The sequence below is a fragment of the Panthera tigris genome, chromosome B4 (assembly GCF_018350195.1).
Source record: "Panthera tigris isolate Pti1 chromosome B4, P.tigris_Pti1_mat1.1, whole genome shotgun sequence".
NCBI classification, from domain to species: Eukaryota; Metazoa; Chordata; class Mammalia; order Carnivora; family Felidae; genus Panthera; species Panthera tigris.
In genome coordinates, this window is record NC_056666.1 from 64,584,735 (window position 1) to 64,605,891 (window position 21,157).

The following is a 21,157-nucleotide window of genomic DNA, read 5'->3' on the forward strand; positions in this document are numbered from 1 at the left end:
AGAGAGAGAGAGAAAGGGAGGGACAGAGAGAGAGGGAGAGACAGAATCCCAAGCAGGCTCTGTACTGTTTACTATAATGTACGGGGAAAGATGGAAATTATTTTTCTGAGGTTAGTGGGTAAGTTAAACATCAAAGTAACCTTCAATACTAGGGGTAATTTTAGAAAAGAGATGGCATGGATAAAAACATCCTCAAAATTTGTTTCAGTTAAGCATTTTCATTATTCTTTACCCCTTTCCCTCAGAATTTGTGGTAAAATGTCTCCCTTTTTAAATGTTTATTTTTGAGGGAGAGAGAGAGGGGGGCAGGTGCAAAGAGATAGAGGGGACAGAGGATCCAAAGCAGACTCTGTGCTGACAGCAGAGAGCCAGACACGGGGTTCTAACTCACCAACCTCATGAGATCATGGCCTGAGCTGAAGTTGGATGCTTAACTGACTGAGCCACCCAGGTACCCCATCTCCCTTTTTAAACAACTCAAAGGAATGGCTGGATTGACAAGTGTTGGCAATTAGAAGGAATGGATCTGGCTATTTACCCTCTTCTGATATCTGTCATCTTCTAAGTTATTATACAACAAAGAAAAATAATAATGATAGCAAATAAATATATAGTACTGACTATATATGAGACACTGTTCAAAGTGTTTGCCTCCGATTTACTCCTATAATCTTCAAAACACTCTTATGCCATAGGTATAATTATTATTATTTCCATTTTACAGATGAACAAACTATGTCACAGCAAAGTTAAGTTACTTAGCCAAGGTCACAGTGTAAGTGGCAAAGCCTGGATTTGAGTAGAGGCATTTTGGCTATAGAGTCTTGCCTCTTTTCCTTTTTAATGTTTATTTATTTTGAGAGAAAGAGAGAGCATGAACAGGGAAAGAGGGAGACAGAAAATCCCAAGCAGGCTCCCTGCTATCATTGCAGAGTCTGACATGGGGCTTGATCTCATGAACCATGAGATCATGACCTGAGCCAAAATAAAGAGTTGGATACTTAACTGACTGAGCCACCCAGGCACCCTGCCTCTTTCTTCTTAATCACTACCTTATTTTGTCTCAGCTTGGTTGGCAAATGGGAGCAGAGGAGAAAAGGATGTGCAATAGACAACAACTATAAACACTGGCTTCTTTTAGACTTTGGGTATTGTGCCCTTTAGGTAGAGTCTTGGATAAGATGCAAGTTTTGTAACAATGTGACCTTGAACAAATCACTTAATCTTTATCTCATTCTTTTTTTTTTTCTAATTTAAATTCCTGTTAGGGTTGACAATACCAAATGTCAAAGTGCTTTGAAAGATGGATTGTACGTACAATGTGGGAAAATGGATTTAATATGAAAAAAATCCAACTCATGATGGTTTTACTTCTGTCGTTCAAGTCCAGTTTATTGATTTCCTTCTTTGTAAAAGGCAGAAAATAAAGATAGCTAACCCATACGGTCAGTAAGATTATACAAATATAGGTATTTGTAGGTATTCTATCTTTGTATCTTTCCACAATTCAAATTTATTTAATTTCAGTATTAATATTATATCAGGTATACACATAGAAACAACAGTCTTCACTACTGATTTCTCCACTCCCTTATCTGTAAATCATAGCTTACCAATTAGTGGTTGGGATCCTTTTCCAGTAGACACTATTACTATTCTTACCAAGGCCACCGATTATCTAATTTTCAGATCCTACAGGTATTTAAAATTTTTTTTAACGTTTATTTATTTTTTTGAGACAAAGAGAGACAGAGCATGAACGGGGGCGGGTCAGAGAGAGAGGGAGACACAGAATCCGAAACAGGCTCCAGGCTCTGAGCTGTTGACACATAGCCCGACGCGGGGCTCGAACTCACAGACCGTGAGATCATCACCTGAGCCGAAGTTGGACGCTCAACCTACTGAGCCACCCAGGTGCCCCATGAGAAAACTCTTTCTCATTGCCATTGTGCTTGGTATATATCTTTAATATGAGTTTTCCTCTTTTTGGCCTTTGTTTATTTATATGTCTCATTCCTCCTACTAAACTCAGAGCTCTTTGAGTGCAAGAGTTATTCCTTTTTACCCATCTTTCTAATCCTACCTTAATTCCTAGAACATAGTGGGCATTTGCTAAATATGGATGATGAGTTGTGACTCGTAGGAAGTAAATCATGTGTTGGCATCTTATTCATAATCCATTTGCCAGGAGTGATTGAACAGCTCCAGGAAGGCATAGGGGGGTTGATGCAAGCAGAATCTTTTTGGATGAAGCTGAGGTATACAGAACCAAAGCAAAGGAGGGAGAGAGACAGTCGGTTCATAATCAGCTTGAATCAATTGGATCTTGTCTAAAGTTAAAATTATGCTCAACCAAGAAATGCTTCACCCCACATCTCTCACTCCCTCTCCTTGTATTGACTTATGAGTATAATTTACAGAAAGCTGTTGCTAGGGGACAGATTTTCTCAGGTCTCTGTTGAAGATATAGTCATAAAGAAGCCACGCAATTTGCAAGAACAGCCAACAAAAAACATTGTAGGGAGCCCTGCTTCATTATCCAAAACAAGGCATATAGCAAAAATATTTGGTTTAACCATGCATTCAACCCACTGGAGGCGTGAGTGGACATAAACTGGCTTAAATTAGGGTGTGGGACAGTTTGAGGAACATCCTTGAAATTTCTGCAATTGTTTATAAATTGCCCATTTATTCAGGTAAGCAAACAGGTACTAGAGTCCATTCTAAACAGGGAAAGAATAGACAGTGATTAAGTAATAAGACCCACCCCAAAGAAACTTTTAGCCCGGTGGTAGAAAATGACTCACCCTTTTTGTAAGTCAACATCAACCAAATAATGGCAATTTCATTTGGTTCAACCTAATGTTACTACTACAATGTGGTTTGTGTAGTGATAGAGATACCTAGGATACTGAGAAGAAAACAGCCTGGAAGAGCTGGGTCTAAGGAAGGTATCTGAGATGTCTGAACCGACACTTGGACAATGTGCATGAATAAGAGAAAAAGTGGAGGAGGGAGACACCGATATTCCAGTCAGAGGAAGAAGAATGAGAAGAGACAGTGAAATGAGAGGCAACAAAATATGGGGAGGACATAGTACATCATTCAATGTTGCTATAGTATAAAGTGTAAGGCAACAAATGACAAAAGAAGAATCTGGAAAGTTAAGCAGGAGTCAGGCCATGAAAGGGCCTGTATTCCATGATAAATGTTGTCATTGCTATTAGACAGCCAAATTGGCATCATTGTGATCTTCTTTGGTGGGACTTTTTTTTTCTCTTCAATATTGTGATTGCATTCCATTGTTCTTAAAACAGTGGTTAGGTAAAAGTGCACTGAAATAAGAGCTGAGAAGACATGTAACATTTTAGTTCTAGGTTGTTAATCAAGTAATTGTCTTAAATATAACAATCTTATGAGAATGGAATTTTTAATGGTGTTTTGAGGATAAGTGTTCCATGTGAATAAATAATAATACTTTCAATGATTTCCTATAAATTGAAACAAATATCCAAATTACGAATGCTTTACCCATGTATCTTCCATTGTTAACTATATCCTTAATCTCAATTGTTTCTAAAATTTCATGTATTCAAGGGTTCCTCTAGGGCAAAAAAAACCTAAATAAGATGAAATTATTGAGTACTTCTGTTAATAAGAACATGTATATACACATATATGAACTTATGTTTAGAAATATATATGAATGTGTATACATACACATACAGAAACAGAAATGCAAGATTGAAAATTTAGGGCTTTCATCAAATAATTGAGAATAAAAAATAACAGTTTCAAAAAATCTTGAAGCAGTCCCATACATTTAATACAAGTTAAATAAAGAGTCATTGTTATTCTGCAATAAGACCCTATAATTTTAATATGTCATCAAGTGAGTAATATTCATCATTGTACTTTCAGCACCTGTCACAGTACTTATGTTAAGAGCTCAAAAAATATTTGTTGTATCAGTGGATAAGAGTTATTCTAATCTTCTCTCATTGCTCTTCTCTTTGATAGTGTTAGCATTTGTTTTAAAGCATCTCTTCCCTTTTTTTCAGGCTTATTTTGTATTATATTTTACTCTCATGTTCTTCAGATGATTGCTTCATTAAGTAACTGAGCTAATGTGGAAATATCTTGTAGCTATTCTCATGGATTTACTTATACAGCTAATGCAGTCGTAACTGGAGAAGTTTTGTTTTAAACCCATCTGAGATAAAAAGGATGAGCCTTGAGGTACATTATGTGAAAGCAATCTAACAGCCTATGAATTTTCTAGTCTTAAGACCTTTCTATCTTTACCAGAGTTCATCTCAATTACGCTAGCCAGTACCATCTACCACATAACCACATTGCGGTGTTTGGCTATATAGGAAAACGACATTGGAAGAACAGTCAGTGTGACACTGCTGTTAAGGTTTTCAGAACAGGTTGTGGCTTCTAAAAGGACGCTTGGTATAAAAGTACTCAGAATACATCATAGGAACCAAGACTTTTCTCACATATAGTTAATATACAATTTCTTTTATCTAAGTTATTAGACAGGATTTAATCTTTTTGTAAATGCAGTTAACACTGAAGCTGTGGGTTATGTCTTGTCCACTGTATGTCCCCAGGCCCAGAGAGTTTCTTGGGCATAGCAAACAATAAATATTTGTTGAGTGGATCAACAAGTGAAAGATAAATACAGATTATAGAATCCTCTGGGTGGAAAGGCAGAGAGAAAGCTGGGCATTATGCACAAGGAAAGAAATTGTTTCTTTGTAATAAATATCTAAAGGAAGACATTCTGTGTCTTTCATTAAAAGCAGAGAAATCTGGGGGCACCTGGGTGGCTCAGTTGGTTAAGCGGCCGACTTCAGCTCAGGTCATGATCTCACGGTCCGTGAGTTCGAGCCCCGCGTCGGGCTCTGTGCTGACAGCTCGGAGCCTGGAGCCTGTTTCAGATTCTGTGTCTCCCTCTCTCTGACCCTCCCCCATTCATGCTCTGTCTCTCTCTGTCTCAAAAATAAATAAACGTTAAAAAAAAATTAAAAAAAAGCAGAGAAATCTGCTTAAATTCTTTTCAGTTTTGAACACTGATAGCTAGAGATATAGAAACGTGGTTAAATCTTCCTCTTAAAACCCTGAACTTTTGGTACTTGTAGATGGAAATAGCATGAATTGTCTGCAATCAGTATAAAAAGCCCTCACACAATCAAGTGCCTATCCCAGACTGGCATGAGACCAGAATAGGAAGGAACATAAGAGATTAGCCAACAATTCAGAATCCATGTGAAGAAATGAGAGAAATTGGGTAAGATCTGCGAGACAGTTTTCTTCATTACGTCTGATGAAGGGTTTCTGATTCCTTAGTGAAGAAGATTTGCAAAGTAGTAGCAGAATCCCATTATGTGCAACTAGATTCATTGTATGTATATTTGTATGGAAATTCTCGGTTTATGAAACTGTATATAGCTCATAGGGTAGTTTCTAATATTATCAATGAACACTGTCTTTATAACTTATAGAAATACAAGAAGTTGAATTTAGTATTCATTTTAGAAAGATAGTCTCTAAATAGTTATTTCAATCTTGTGTCCAGGAATAAAGACAATGGTACCTCTTGTTGTGTGGTGCCCTAACAATACTTATTTCTGTCTGGGTCTAAGTTGTTCCATACATAGAATTCATGGGCATGCAACTGGGCCCACTGACATTTCTTTTGCTTAGTTTATATATCAGAATTTTCCAGATGAAGGTTAGGGATAGGGATTTTGATGGTGATAATGCTCCTATCTAAAACTAACATTTGTTGGATAAAGAAAATGTGGTTTATATATGCAATGGAGTACTACGTGGCAATGAGAAAGAATGAAATGTGGCCCTTTGTAGCAACGTGGATGGAACTGGAGAGTGTGATGCTAAGTGAAATAAGCCATACAGAGAAAGACAGATACCATATGTTTTCACTCTTATGTGGATCCTGAGAAACTTAACAGAAACCCATGGGGGAGGGGAAGGAAAAAAAAAAAGAGGTTAGAGTGGGAGAGAGCCAAAGTATAAGAGACTCTTAAAAACTGAGAACAAACTGAGGGTTGATGGGGGTGGGAGGGAAGGGGGGTGGGTGATGGGTATTGAGGAGGGCACCTTTTGGGATGAGCACTGGGTGTTGTATGGAAACCAATTTGACAATAAATTTCATATACTGAAAAAAAAATAAAACTACCATTTGTAATTAGCCCCTATGCTGAGCCTTTTATATGTATTACATAAACTATCTCATTTAATTTTCTTAAAAGCCCTGCCATATTACTAGTACCAAAACGATATCACAGTATGTATTATGTGTTGAAATATTTCAAAAATAGGTATCGGTCCACTTATTTTTATGCATGTTAACACATTCATTTCTCCGTGCAAACTTAAGGAGGTCTATTAATTTTTTCCATTTTTTAGCTAAGGAAACTGCAACAAAGATGTTAACTGCTCATCGAAGGATACATGGATGGTGAATGGCAGAGTCAGGATTTGAATCCTGGTCATCTGGTTTTATAGTCTGAACTCTTTACTGTGATATAAGAATCGCCTTGTTTTGTTCTTTCCTAAATCTTTTCCAATTGATATTTTCAGATATCAAGATTTTCAGGTATCAAGATACCAATCTATTTAGATTTCGGGTACACCAGGAAGTCTATTTTCTTACAAATTTGTCTTAGAGTCAGTCAAAAGAATATAAATTTTTTAGTTAAAATATAAAATGTAAACAGTGTTAAGACTTATAAGCATAACTCTATGCTAGTTGAAATCAAGCACAAGTTCTGTTTTGAGCTAGAGTATTACAAAAGGTTTAAACTCTTGATTTCTGAAGTGCAAGAGAATGGGTTGATTCTGAGTGGATTAATCTGCTAAATTTTCTTACCATTAATGCATCTGTTTGAAAACAATGCAATTCAAGTTGGCTAACTTTCCTTTCCATATTAGTTTCTTCACATATTCAGAATGGGAATGGTAGTTAAACACCTCTGAAATAAATTTTAAGGATATCTCTAAAAGTTTAATTCTCCTGGCAAATTGGATTTCACTCATCCACATTTGCTATCTTTTTTCCTGGTCCTTCAACCTCATCCTGCTTTTTAAATGTATTACTTAAAAAAAAAAAAAAGTATCCATGTAATAGAGTGACACATAATCATGTCACAAAAAGACACAGATTCCAGTGAAAAATCTGCCCTCAGATTTTACTTTTGTGAATCACACACATGTGTTGCTAGTCCTGGGACCTCTTCTGTCATTGACAAAGATTTATTTTTCACCTGTTTTTTTTTTTTCAAGCTGCCATGGCTATTTCCCTCTGTAATCTACTAGATACTACATTCTCAGCACACAGAGTATTACTTTTAATATTAGTACATATATAAAATATCTCCATAAAAATCCCACTACTCCTCTTTGTATATACTGATAATCAGATTACTTTGAGACTACTATCTGAGGTAGATACAAAATAAATAGAAGATGTCTTCAAGAACATTGTAATCTTTTGGGTGAAACAAGATGCCTAAATAGAAAACAACTAGAGAAGACTTGTTTCCACTGGAAGTGCTCTTGTAGCAGATATTCATATGACTTACTCCTTCAATTTACTCACATTTCTGCTCAAAGGTCATCCCCACAGAGAGGCTTTTTTGGACTACCTTATGCAAATACTATCCTCATCACGTTATATTTATTTACCCTGCTTCTTTTCCCAATAGTTCTTATCTTCAACTGATTCTACACTTGTTTGCTAGCTGTCTATACCACAAGTATACAACTCTAAGTGGGGGTGGAGGGGAACTTTGTTCTGTTTATTATTATTATTATTTTGTTCTCATCTGCTAGGGCAGTGCCTGGTTCATTGGAGGCACTGAATAAACACCTGCTGAATGAAGAAAATTTAGGTCACGTTAGGTAGAAAAAGAAGTAATAGATTCACAAATAGGAAGTAAGAATATTTTTCACTTTCTCAATAGGTATACAATTTAATTCTGAATATTATTTTAGACTTAGGATATATAGGTCAGTGTTTAACTTTTATGGATGATTTATAATCTCTTTGGTCAACCTACCTCATAAGGACTTTGGGAAGGTAGCTTAGGGGTGGTTCATCAAGTGCCCTCAGGAATCTGAAGCTAATGTATTAACCAATTGGAATTAGAGAAGTACTTAACTTAAGGTCTATACTGAGCAATGCTGTTGGAAGTGTGTACAGAATACAGAGAAAGTGGTTTCTCTTGTCTATTATCAGGAGTAGAACATTAAACACCTCTGTCCACTGCATCTTGGTATTGGAGTTGCCAAGGAATAACACAATATAGCCACTCGAAGGAATGACACTTATGAAGAGAAGAGACAGAGTAAGATGAGCTTCAGTAGTGGGCACTGGTTCCTTATTGCCAGCAGGTTTCCCCTGGAAGTCAATGCAGGGATGTGGCCAAAAATGAAGGACCCAATCCCCTCCTCCCCCTACAGGGGACAGATAAAGCAGTGGGATTGGCCAGGTGCCATATGACATACATGCTTAAGTGGAGCAAAGGAACACACATTGAGTCTGACAAGGAAATATATTCTCACACAAGGTGCTAAGTCCAGCATAGTTTGCGAAGACTCTTTATCTCTTGGTAAGGAGGTGTTCCAGGCCCAAAGTCTATTCTTTTTTTTTTTTTTTTAATTTTTTTTTAACGTTTATTTATTTTTCAGACAGAGAGAGACAGAGCATGAATGGGGGAGGGGCAGAGAGAGAGGGACACAGAATCGGAAGCAGGCTCCAGGCTCTGGGCCATCAGCCCAGAGCCCGATGCGGGGCTCGAACTCACGGACCATGAGATCGTGACCTGAGCTGAAGTCGGACGCTTAACTGACTGAGCCACCCAGGCGCCCTCCAAAGTCTATTCTTATGCAGTTGACTAGGGGTCAAGAGACTGCATGCATGGGGCTGCTTTTCCTAACACAGAAGAATCTGGAACATACTATTCAGTATGCTCCTTGTGCAAATGTAGGAAACTAATATCCAATAAAATAATATGTAGTCAATTTGTTTCCCTACCTTTTTTTTCTTTAGAGATCAATCTATGTGTCTATCTATACATCACTCTCTATACCTATCTCCCTGAACCATATTTATATAACATATGTAAACATATGCTTACATACATGTAAAATGTTCACACATGTATAAAAATATATGTACAGTATATATTTAAATTATACACACATTTTTTCTTTTCCTTAAAGATAAATCAGACTTGAGCACAGAATCAAGTAGAGGGACTTTGCTACTTGAACTTAGAACTTGGATTACCCAGAAGGGCTGTCTGTTCACATTCTTTGAACATGACTGAAACATTTCAATGACTCATCCTCTGTATATGATCTCAGATATAATAGATTGGAAGGCTGATAGAGTCTTATAAATTTGCAGTGGAGGGACATGAATTGCAGTGTTATGGTAGATATTACATATGTAATACATTAGAGAACATCCTCATACTAATTAATTCATTTATTATTTCTTCCACAGGTCAAAGCTAAACCATCTATTTTGACCTCTTAATTATTGGCCACTATTAATACTAGTAGTGGGTCTGAAATATTAGAATATTAGAATATACATACATACATTTTTCTCAGGAAAAATACATACAGGTATTGATTTTTCCCCAAATATAATTTACCTGAATAATTTATACATTTCCAAGAAGTTTTTCCACAAAAAATTCCTAGGTGGATACGTGCCTGAATTTTTATTGATTTTTTTTTCCTTTTGGTTTTGGTGTGGCTTGTATGTAGAAGTTGAATTGTATGGATGGACAAGCGCAATGGGAAGCTTAATACATGAGTTTGAAAAGAGTTTTCAAGCCAGTAAATTTTAAATTGCCCAAAGTAAAGAATTAAAAACATTTACTAATCATTTCCAATAATGGAATGATAGCTCACATTCACTTAGCTCTTCATGTGTGGCACATGCCTTATGCTAACAGAATGCTAAATGTCAGCTTTCTGGGCCTTGTCGTTTCTACCTGGCCAGTGAAAAGGGTAAAATAACAGGGGATCCCAGCCCTTTTACATAATTTTTGCTAAAAAATGCACATATACCTTCTATAGCTTTGCAAAGATAAGACTTAATCAAATGGCCATGTGCAAGCAGGATGCAGGGAAGGGCAGGCGTTGGTGTGGAGTTGGAAAACGTATCCTGGCTGGGCAGTCACATCCTGGCGATAACCAGTGTACTGTGGAAAGAAGAGTGTGCATTTTGTTGTGACCCTCCCTGCTTCAGTTTGCTCAGACCAGCAAATATCTGGGTAGAACACTTTTGCCACATACTGAACAGACTCAACTCCTTAGAGAGGAACTCCCTCATTCATCGCTTTCTATGGCTCTATTGCATCATCGCTCTCACCCATACCTTCACTTGATTTGGGCGCTGGCAGTGAATCCTTCGTGAGGTTGGTTTCTTGCTGGTACAAATCTGGGGAACCAAAGTTTGAGGCTCAGATATGGGCCTATCTGCTAAAATTAGTAAATAAAAGCCAACACACATCCTGGTTCTTTCTATCCACTTTCCCTAGAGCCTGAGCTTCAGTCAGCAAACAGTCTGCCTTCTAAATTATTGATGATGAGAAATTATCAATTTTTGTCATACATCACATCACAGGTCACATATCATAACTTCTGTTTATGATATTTCCTTGCTTTGTGTTATCTATTTCCAGTGTAAAGTTAATAGCCACATATTTTAGGTTATTATTAAAGCAAAACTTCACTTCAATGTTCTAATTTCCGTATTAAATGATTAAAAAATTATTTTAGGATTGTAAATTTTCTCTTAAGGCTTCGCACCTTACATTCCTAATGTGATTAGTAAGATGTTCAAAGTCCAAATTACAGGCAGGAAACAGAAAAAAAAAGAATAGGAGAAAAATAAGACAATATTTAAGTGGATTACCAATTCCTAAATAGTGGAGAAATACTGGAAAATATATTTCATTAATAATTATCTTTTAAAAACTGAAAAGTAAAAATGATAATATTTGAAATGTGGAAATAAAGCTCAAGTATTATAATTGGAAATTCAATGGTTTATTGATGTATAGCAAGCATTCATTAAAAAATTTCTTTTTAACATACTTATTAGTTAGGTTTACTTTTAATGACATTTCTGAGTCATCAATAAATGGACACACATTTTGTATTCAAAATACCTTTCTCCCGTGCAGGAGAAATTCTATGATCATTCGGTTAATCAATAGCTTAAACATATACACTAGAAAATATGCCATATGGATGTTTGGATCTGATTCCATAAAGATGATGTTTATAGGTTAGCCTAGTTTGGGCACCACTGTAGTAACTATGCCTGACAGGGGAGTCCATGTGATTCAGAGAATCTTAACAATGGGTGAAACACACTTTCAACTTGGGGCCAGTGCCCTGGGCACACCATTTACACAATAAACGTAGACGTTACTATTTTCAATATTTCATATAAATACATCACCTACTTAATGGTAACAACTAATTCTCTTTCAGATATTAAATTCATAAGCAGTACTGTCAGGGGAAATGTCTGTCCTAGATACAGACAGGGACATTTATCATGTTCATGGCCTTCATTCTGATGATCCGCTTTATTCTATCTCAAACCACTTTTTCTTTATACAATAACTGTCACTGACTAAACTCTGAAATTAGTCTATGTTCACAATTGTTCAAAATTCTGTCACAAAAAGAGACTTCCTCAGCTGTCATTCTATTTCTGGTCCTTTTGGTACAATAAATACCAGTGTGCTTCTAAAAATGATGGTGAATTCCTCTTATCACCCTTTATAAAATGACTTCTCTTATTGGCATGAATTTGGTTTATTATATAGCTTCCTATGTTAGGCTTAAAAAGGATTAATATCTACTTTTAATGTAGTGGGGATACAAATTTTATGCATTAACTCATGTGAAAAAAGTACATAATTTTCTCTTAAAAAATGTATTTTATGCCCCGTTTTGATGGGGGAAAAAAAAAACTTTAGCCTTCATAAATGTAGGATGATTCTCCTTTTACCAAGTGACAAAAAGATACAGTGCAAAGGTAGCATTTATCATGACCAGCCTTAATGGCTGGTGAAGTTAGTGTGGAGAAGGAGAGTATCTGACTTTCAATACCAGGTGCACATAAGGATATCTCCTGAGATATATGTAACCTTCTGATCCTTGGTCATCAATTCATTACAGATTGTCCCTAAGACACAATTTTAATATTTAATATTGGGTTTTCTTAGACTCTATTGCCTAATCTCTTCAGGAATCTAGTTCTTTCCATTCCATCAGTCACACTTGAGGCCATGAGAATCTTTTATTTTTAAATTTTTTATTATTTATTATTTCTGAGATTGAATGAGGAAGGAGCAGAAGGCAGGGGTGGGGGATAGAGGATCCAAAGCTGTCAGCACAGAGCCCAGTGTGGAGCTTCAACTCTTGAACTGTGAGATCATGACCTGGGCTGAAGTTGAATGCTGAACTGACTGAGCCACCCAGGCACCGGAGAGCCTGAGAATCTGTGCGAGAATGTCAAAGTTCCTGTTTCTCCAGATGTGACCCTGCCTCTCTGCTCCTACAGCTCTTCTGAGCTAGAGGGTGCAAGTTATCTTTCACAGATGTGTGATTTTTGATAAAAATGCCAGTAGGATCTTGCTAACTTCATCACTTGGTTTGCTTCACTAGGATAAAGCACACCAGGCTGACCGGATGTAGGCAAAACCCAAGAGGAAAAATGAAGGAAGGTAAATCACTTACGTAAATAACAGTAACAGCATGGTCCTGCTACAAGTAATCTGAAGTACTTTATTTTATGATTACTTCCTATCCTTCCCCTCCACACATTACCTAAAAGCTCTTTGCTCTGATGTTTTCCTGTTTCTTTGTTAAACCTCCCCTATCCTACTTAGCTGCTCTGACTAGTTCTTGCCAATGGAAGCAAAGGTATAAACTTTGATGGATGGCTTGTTGTGTACCAAATTTGACTTCAAGTTTTATGTCATATAAAATCATGAAACTGGTTATTTTGGAGGAGATTAAAAGATTTTTATAAGGTCTGGCTTTAACTTCGTTTCTGTTGGTTGGCCTGAGGATCAATATATTGGAAAAGCAATTTTCTGATGTCTGTGAAATCATTATTATTAGAGGAATAAAATGGTGACAATATTTGGCTTCCTAGATAGATCTGTCAAAATATACTGACTCTTGTACAGCTTAGCAAAAGTGGCAATATCCTATTTCTTAAACCAATACTCCTATTCTCACATGGATTGTTGATAGCTATTAAGAAATAATAATTGTGCAAAACATTTTTTTCTAAGAGGCAGAACATAAAGATTTTAAAGTCAATTTACATTTGACATATAAAATAAACAATAATTCTGCTAAAAGGACTTTCAAATACATGGGGTTCTTTTATTTATTTATTTTTTGAGAGAGAGCATGAGCGGGGGAAGGGCAGAGCGAGAGGGGGTCAGAGGATCCAAAGCAGGCTCTGCACTAATAGAACTCATGAACCGTGAGACCATGACCTGAGCCAAAGTCAGAAACTTAACCAACTGAGCCACCCAGGTGCCCCACGGGATTGTTCTCCCTTAAAGCAAAGCAAAACAAAAATGAGAAGAATGATGCTGATTTCCTTTGCAGTCATTGCAAACAAGCAGGAAAAACCATGCCCTGGTAAATATTGGGTTTTCTTTTTAAATGCATCTTTAAAAATCAACATTGAACAATCATTCTTTCTGTTTATGTTTTCCAGATCAGTTGTCAGCAATGTTTTTAGCTTCATAAAGAAGGTATTTTATATGGGTTAAGAAATATTTTTATGTTCTGTTTCAATGCTTTTTTAAATGATAGGTTCTGTAAAACTACACAAAATATTATAGATGCCATGAATCAAACAGTGAAACTACAGAGATGCTTATCACTTTTTCTAGGGTGAAAAGGCAGGGTAAGTAGCAAGGGGAAGTGTGGAGCATAAAGCTTTTAGAAAGATTTAATGGGACATGGATACCAAAGCTATTCTTTTGTGACTTTTGGAAAGGTATATATATTGCATATTTCTAGAATTTGCTCTTGATGTAAGTTGGCTACTAGTGAGAAAAGAAGGAAAATGGAGTAAAAGATTTGTATTTCCGCCTATGTGACAGACTAGGTCCATGAATTGATCTTTTTTTGTTGAAAAATCCTCAAAATTATGGATAAAATAACTTAAATCATCACAAATGCATTGGTGATCTTGCAAGAAAGTGAGTAATATTTTTGTACCAAAAATCCTAGTGAAAGTAAAAACTCAGAAAGGATAGTGGAGCACAGAAGCTGGTTTTTATACTGAAAGCATTTGCTAAGCCTTGTACCATTGAGTTTTGCTTTCTGTGGCCTCACTAGATACCTTATATTTGAGATGAAATCCAGAGCTGAACCAGGTTCATGATTTTAATACAATATATTCCCTTCTACCATATGCCTGAGATTCTGTAGACTACATCTTCAGTGTAAGGGTAAAGTAGAAATATATTAAACACCTGTTCCTTTTATTGTGGCAAGGAATAGTTACGGTCATGAACTTGGTGCTGAGTAGAAGCCAGAAAAAGAAAAGCATTGAAAATCTGATAGTACAATCCACATGTTGTATTCAGCCTGAATTTATACTTCCTGTGTAGTGTAAAAAAAACCTTCATTTTGAGAACATGGAGTCATTCTAGACAGTACTTGGTAGATGAGAGGAAAATTTGAGAATGCAAAGATTTTCCACAAATAAAATTTCAATGAAAATTGGTAGCTTGAGGTTTAAAATATCTAAATACACAAGGCAAAATAAAATGTAGCATGGAAAGACAGGTCTATGAAAGTTCTAATGGAAGCATAAGATACATGGAAAAGAGAATGAAGAGATGAACATATACTTATTTGGATTCCAGAAGGAGAGGAGAATACAAATAGGAAAAAGCAATATCTAAAAATATAAGGGCATGACCCATGAAAGAAATAATTGATAAGTTGAACTTCATTAAATTAAAAACTTCTGCTCCGCAAAAGATAGTGTCAAGAAAATAAGACACAGACTGGGGGAAAATATTTGCAAAAGACCTATCTGACAAAGGACCGGTCTCCCAAAATATACAAAGAACACTTGAAACTTAACAATAAGAAAATAAACAAATCAATTAAAAAATAAGCAAAAGCTCTGAACAGACATCTCATCAAAGATATCCTGATGTCAAATAAACATATGAAAAGTTGCTCAACATCATATGTAATCAGGGAATTGCAAACTGAAACAAGATGCCATTACAACCGATTAGAATGGTGAAAACCTAAAATGTTAATAACACCAAATGTCAACAACGAAACATTCATTCATTGTCAGTGGGAATCTACAATGACACAACCACTTTAGAAGACAGTTTGGCCGTTTCTTACAAAGCTAAACATACTCTTAACCATATGATTGAGCAATTGTGCTCCCTGATATTTACCCCAATAAGTTGAAAACCTATGTCCACACAAAAACCTGCACACAGACATTTATAGCAGCTTTTTTTCTGTAAGTGCCAAAACTTGGAAGCAATGAAGACGTCTTTCAGTAAGTTAGTGGAACAACTATGGTATAGCTAGACCATGGAATTTTATCCAGTGCTAAAAGGAAGCTATCAAACCATGAAAAGACATGGAAGAAGCTTAAATACATATTACTAAGTGAAAGAAGTAAATCTGAAAGTGTATATACTATATGATTCCAACTATATGGCATTCTGGAAAAGGCAACAAATACCATGGCTGCCAGGAGTTAGGGGGAGGGAGGGATGAACAGGCAGAACACAGAGGACTTGGGGGCAGTGAAATGATGCTCTATGATACTATAGTGGCAGATAACATGTCATTATACATTTATCCAAACCCCTAGAATGTACACTAACAGTGAAACCTATTGTAAACTATGGACTTCGGGTTTAAAGATGTGTCAGCGTAGGTTCATTGTAAGAAATGTACCGCTCTGGTGTGAGATGTTGATAATGGGGGAGGCTATGCAAATGTGGGGAAGGGGTGTATGGGAAATTTTTGTATTTTCTGCTCAATTTTGCTGTGAATATAAAGATGCTCTAAAAAATAAAGCCTGCCAATAAAATATAATGACTGGTACATATACGTATTTCCTTCATCTGTCAGCAGGCAGAACAAAAAGCAACAGCATTCTAGTAGCAATGAATATATTCAGCACCCAGATCTTGGTTTCTCATACTGTTCTCCAGCGAAAGGAATGGAGGATCATTGGAGAAGTTACTGATCCTAGAGCTGGGGCCATAAATATGCAGTATGAGTGTGGACTATCTTGTAGCACCAGAAAATAAGAAAATGCTGAACAAAACAAAACAAGATAGAGCACATAAGCAAACCACAATGATCTGGTATGCTAAAGGGACACAAGAGACCACTGTAAGAGCTCCTCATTGCAAAGCTAAGGTAATTGGAGGAGCAAAATAAAGTAATAACAGATTATAATGCAAACTGTAAAATAAATATCCAAGTCCATACTGATATAAATGATCAGGTAAATAAATAGGGAAAATAGATATATCTCCCACGCAGAACTCCAACCAATTTATATACTTATTTTGCCCTAAATGATATACAGTATAACTCCACAGTCCTTAAGTGTGAGTTGTGCCCAATGACTTTCTTCCGAAGTTTGAAAAAAGGGAAAAAGAGTAACTTTACAAGGGAGAAACTTAACAAATGACTTCAGCCAGGTGACCAAGATTAACAACATTGACAAGTCATGTGGAGAATATGTACCCTTGTTATTATTATGTTATAAAAATAGTAATTTACCTCTGTGATCTACCTCCTAAAAACCCACAACCCCAGTCTAATAATAAGAAAAACATCAGATGAATTCCAACAGAAGGAAACTCTACAAAATACCTGACCAGTACCCTTCAAAGCTGTTAAGGTCATCAAAAGTAGACATACCTGAGGAACTGTCACCGGGAAGAGGAGCCTAAGGAGACACAGGACTAAATACAATGTAGTATCCTGGATAAGATCCTAAAATAGGTAAAGCACATTAGGTAAAAACTAAGGAAATATAAATAAACTTTAGTTTACACATCAATAACTTTATTATAAAGTTTATAGACTTTCCACTTCATTTATCAATATTGGTTCATTATTTGTGACAAATTGTCCTATAATGAAAGATGTTAGGAATAGGGAGAATTAGATGTGAGCTGGATATAGCAACTGTCTGTACTATCCTCCCAAATTTTCTATTAAAAGGAATCTATTGTAAAAATAAAAGTGCTAAAAAACACAATCACTCAGAATTCCACCCCAAATAATGAAAAGACATTAATCCATAGATTTAAAAAGATCAACAAGTCCGAAAAGGGAAGACAAATCCACACTTACATATGCAAAGATAAAGCTGAAGACACCCAAAGATAAAAAGAAAATATCAAAAAAGTCAAAGGGAAAAGACTGATGTACAAAACAGCTGCAGTGAGACTGTTACTTCTCATCAACAGCAAGGGAAGGAAGAAGACGAGTGCATTTAAGGTAGTAATAAAGGTAAGAGCAGTAATTATTAAGATTAAAAACAAACTGACAATATCAACTAAACAATTGATATTGAAACAGGCTAATAAAATAAACAAACTCTGGTAAAACTGGTAGAAGAATAGAAAGGAGAAGACCAAGTATAAAATGAAATTTTTAAATGACACAATTATTGATATTCCAGATGTGAAGAGGAAATTCAGAAGATTTTACGGATAATTTTATGCTACTTAAAACTTGGGTAAGAGGTACTAATTCCTAGAACACTGTAACTTTTCAAAACAGTCTCAAGGTTAAAAAAACAAAAAACAAAACAAAAAAACAAACAAAAAAACCCCACCAAATAGTCTTAAAAACATTAAGTACATTCATTCTTAGTGAAAAATTTTCCCAAAAAGAAACCTTGCTGCCTGGGTGTCTTCCCTGGAAATTTCTACTGCATGCTCACGAATGAATAATTTGAATATTGAGTAAACTATTACAGAGTGTTAAGGAAGAGGAAACACTCTCCTCTGTGATGCTAGGATCACCTGTTATATCGGGACAGGGACAGCAAAAGAAAGTAAAATAACAGCTGGATCTCATTCAAGAGCAAGTTTGAAATAGTTTTGCCAAAATATTGCCATACTCAACCAACCTATGTTCAAATAGGTTATTATATCATGACTAAGTAGGACTTATTATGAAAATGCAAGATTGGTGTTATGTTATTAGTTACTCACTATTTGAAGAGACTAAAGCAGAAAAATGTGTTTTTGTAAGGACTTTGTTCTCAAAAGATATTTTTGCTAGGCACAGAATTCAAGTTGGACAGTTCTTTTAGTTTTTTGAAAAATGTGATCCATCATTTTCTCACTTGCATTGTTGGGTTTTTTTTCAAGAAGGTTTTTAAAAAATGTTTACTTATTTATTTATTTATTTTGTGTGTGTGTGAGAGAGAAAGCATGCACAAGCAGGGGAGTGGCAGAGAGAGACACCGTCAGCACAGAGCCTGACGAGGGCTCGAACCCACTAACCATGAGATCATGACCTGAGATGACACCAAGAGTCAGATGCTTAACTGACTGAGCCCCCCAGGGACCCCATCACTTGTACTGTTTTTAATAAGAAATCTGCTATCATCCTTATCTTGTTGGAATGTATGTTTTGCCATTGCTGCTTTTAAGATTTTCTCTTTATCACTGGTTTTGAGCAATTTGATTATGATATTCTTTAGTTCTCCATTTTTCCTGTGTTTGAGGTTCACTGATTTCTTGGATCTATGCATTTATAATTTTCATCAAATTTGGAAGAGTTTTAGCCATTTAGTCAGATATTTTCTCTGTCTCTCTCAACAGTTCTTTGGGCATTCTAATTACATATGTATGTAATCACTTGACATTGTCCCACAGCTCACTCATGATGTTTATTTTTTAAATTCCTTTTTTTCTTTATGTTTTATTTTGGATAGTTTCTGTTGCTATTTATTCAAGTTCATTATTTTTTTTCTTCTTCAATCTAGCCAGCTGTTCATCACATTCATTGCATTTTCCATCCTGGACATTAAAACTTTCATCTCTAGAGGTTTGATTTTCCATATATCTATGTAACCTTATAAACACATGGAATACACTATAATGACTGTTTTAATGCACTTGTTTGCTAGTAACGTTTGTGTCCATTCTGGGTTGGTTTTTAAAAAGAGCTTTATTGATGATATAATTCATATACCATGCAATTATACATTTAATTGTACAATTGTATGTTTTTTAGTATATTTAGATATGTAGAAGCATCACCATGTCAATTTAAGAAAAACTTTCAACACCTTAAAAAGAAACCCCAGATCCATTAGGTATCATTCCTTATCTCCCTATTCCCCTCCCAACCTCAAGGAACTACTAATTTACTTTCTGTCTTTATAGATTTCCCTATTCTGGATTTTCATATTAATGAAATCATACAATATGTGGTCTTTTATAATTAAATTCTTTCACTTAGCATATTTTCTGGGTTCATCCATGTTCTGACATGTATCAGTATTTCATTGCTTTTTAATAGGTGAAGAATTTTCCATTTATGAATATATCATGTTTTGTTTATCCATTCATCAGTTGGTGAACATTTGGTTGCTTCCATTTTTTGGCTATTGTTAATAAGAGCTGCTATATAATCATTCATTTACAAAGTTTTACATGGACGTCTGCTTTGATTTCTCTTGGGTATGTACCCAAGAGCTGGAATTGCTGGGTCCTCTAGTAACTCTATGTTTAATCATTTGATGAACTGCCAAACTGGTTTTCCAAAGTGGCTGAATCATTTTACATTTTCTCCAGCAGTGTATGAGGTTCCAATGTCTCCACATCCTTGCCAACACTTGTTACCTACTTTTTGATGCTAGCTATTCTGATAGGTGTGAAGTGGTATCCCATTGTGGTTTGAATTTGGCCAATTGATTTTTCTTGTCATTATGAATTCTGTTTTTCTGTTTGTATATCTGGTATTTTTTGATTGAATGATAGTCATTTTGCTTTTATTTTGTTGTATTGTGCTAGATATTTTTGTGTTCCTATAAATACTTCTGAGCTTTGTTATGAGACAGTTACTTGAAAATGATTAGATCCTTTGGGTCTTGCTATTAATACTTGTTAGGCAGTACCAGGGCTGTTTTTAATCATGGGCTAATTATTCACCACAACCAAGGCAGGATCCTTCTGAGAATTCTGTTCAATGTTCCTTGTAGTATGAGGTTTTCCAGCTTGGTCGGTTGCAACAGTCACTCTTTCAGCCTCATGTGACCAATAGGAACTTTTCTCTCTGATTATTTTAGATAGTTGTTTCCTGGCTTCAAGTAATTTCCTCTTACACATGTGTTGTTTCATATATTTCACCTAGTTTTTGAGTTTTTTTTAGGTGGGAAGGTAAACCTTGTACCTCTGACTTGATCTTAGCTAAAAGCAGAACTGCTTAATTTATTTTAATAGTTTCCTAATATCCCAGACTTACCGTTTCTCAGATCACCTTTGTGCTATGAGAATTACCTTTGTAAATACAAGATTTATGCTGCTCTATTTACCTCAGATGGACATTGTATTGGTGAAAAATTGAGAGAAATGACCTTTCCAATATTCAGAGAGTTTCTTCTATATGTCCACAACTTCAACTACTGCTCTCTTTTAGATGGTATACTGATATGAATGGTGTTTGAATTTGCTATTTCTGTATTGATTTTTCTGATTAAACAGGGATGTTTCCTCCTTCTACCATTTAAACTGGAAATGCCATTTAATTAAGCAACTGAATGAAAAGAAACACTTGTTTTTCCTTGTGTATCTCCTTTTATCTGTAAGTCACATTATCCTTCTTGGCAAGTTTTGGCATAGATATTTTGGTTTTCTCTGGGCTTGACATAATATGTTCTCCTGAAATTTGTGAATCTTGACAGTTTGAAAATAGTTTGATGTAGAAATTATCGGTAGATAAACATGTAACTTCTTCAAAGACTAAAGCTCCAGCTTTACTTTAGCAAGTAAAAAGAACAGAACTACTGTTAGTAGATTCATTTTTC

At 35.7% G+C, this 21,157-nt stretch overlaps 1 protein-coding gene across 2 annotated transcripts in view; it reads right to left on the reverse strand.

Moving 5' to 3' along the window:
• PKP2 (plakophilin 2) overlaps window positions 1-21,157 on the reverse strand; it is a 259,830-nt gene that overhangs the window by 224,306 nt on the left and 14,367 nt on the right. The window contains exons 2-3 of one of the 2 annotated variants that reach the window (XM_042992091.1): window positions 17,026-17,100; window positions 10,430-10,492 (exon numbers count right to left, since the gene is read on the reverse strand). The gene's annotated coding sequence lies outside the window, so the exon portion shown is untranslated. The remainder of the gene's footprint in view (window positions 1-10,429; window positions 10,493-17,025; window positions 17,101-21,157) is intronic. The other variant, XM_042992092.1, reaches the window with a different exon arrangement.